Raw genomic sequence first — 1,634 nt, forward strand, 5'->3', positions numbered from 1 at the left:
CTCATGGAACTTAAAATTTAAAAGTGTGTAAAAGAATAATGTAAACAGTAAAGGGAACTCCCTGGTGGTCCAGTGGTTAGGACTCTGCACTTCCACTGCAGGGGATCTGGGTTCCATCCCTGGTCAGGGAACTAACATCCCACAAGCCACGTGGCCAAAAAAAAAAAATCTTTGAAAAAGAAAAAGAATAATGTATAAAAGGAAGTATAGTTTATATCATTCAGGTGGCCATGTCCTCGATATTCCATTAGTCCTGTGTGAATTGCTGTAAATTCCTGAATATGTTTTAATCCCCATCCTTAATCATGACATGCTCTCATGTTTAAAATTATGTATTGTTTATGGCAGGGTTATTCAACTGTATAAATAAATTGACAATCGTTAAGTGGGTTCCAATAAAACAGCTAAGGAATCAACAATTATAAAAATGAAAACAAAATTGTTTACTGGTATATCACAAATGTTAAATGTAAGGTTAAGTGCTATTTTTCCTTTGGAATCCTGTTGTATCAGTCTGGTAAAGCTTGATTTTGCTGTAAAACCAAGCAACCCTTCCTGTGCCTCAGCATGGCTGCTTTGCGTTTACTGTTCTCTAGTGGCTGGAGGCTGCACTGTGGCATCACAGGTCGGGTGAGCAGTCGGTGGTGAGTCCAGCAGGGCCTTGCTGCCAACCCCTCTGGCTACAGGCTCCTTGCGGAGCTCCCAGACTGGTCTTACGGGGATGGCCTCCTCCAATGAAAGGCCAGCTTCGAAGAAAAGGCCAAAGGTAAAAAGTTGCAAGACGAGTTGTACTGCTGTCACAGGAAATGGATGCTGGATTACAAGCATGGCAGCTCAGGCAGCAGAAGTTGCAGGAAGAAGAAAGGAAGCAGCAGAATGCTCTTAAACCCAAAGGCGCCCTACTGCAGAACCCATGACCAAGTCAATAAAAAGCAACTCCTGCCTCCCCTAGAAAAACAAACAAAACAAAACCAAGCAACCCTAAATTCTCACAAGCTTAAAACAATTTAAATTTATTTATTGCTCAGTTGACATGACATTATGAGTTGGCTGGGGGCTCCACTCCATACTGTTGTCTGGTAATTCATCAGAGATGAATAACTATATGAAAGTCTTTCTTTTTTTTGTTATTATATAAAGTTATTTAATGGCACTTTGAGCCTATTTATGGCAAATCCAAAATCTTAGATGCTTGCTCAAGTTATATTGTATAAAATTAAAAATAATAATAACCTAATAATAGAACTACCATATGACCCAGCAATTCCACTCTTGAGTATATATCTGAAAAAAACAAAAACACAAATTTGGAAAGATACATGTACCTCAGTGTTCAAAGCAGCATTATTTACAACTGCCAAGATACAGAATCAATCTAAGCATCCATCAACAGATGAATGGATAGAGATATATTCCATACAATGGACTACTTTCAGCTATAAAAAACAATGAAATTTTGCCATTTGCAACAACTGGATGGACTTGGAGGGCATTATGCTAAGTATCAATAAAATAAGTCAGACAGAGAAAGACAAATACTGTATGCCGTTACTTCTATGCGGAATCTACAAAAAACTAGTTAATATAACCAAAAAGAAGCAGACTCACAGATATAGAGAACAAACTAGTGGGAG

General features: G+C 38.4%; 1 pseudogene; it reads left to right on the top strand.

The window, feature by feature from the left end:
- The first annotated feature begins 567 nt into the window (after nt 1-567).
- On the top strand, nt 568-942 carry LOC137212211 (large ribosomal subunit protein mL52-like; annotated as a pseudogene).
- Nucleotides 943-1,634: the final 692 nt, after the last annotated feature.

The sequence above is a fragment of the Pseudorca crassidens genome, chromosome 2 (assembly GCF_039906515.1).
Source record: "Pseudorca crassidens isolate mPseCra1 chromosome 2, mPseCra1.hap1, whole genome shotgun sequence".
Classification (NCBI taxonomy): Eukaryota; Metazoa; Chordata; class Mammalia; order Artiodactyla; family Delphinidae; genus Pseudorca; species Pseudorca crassidens.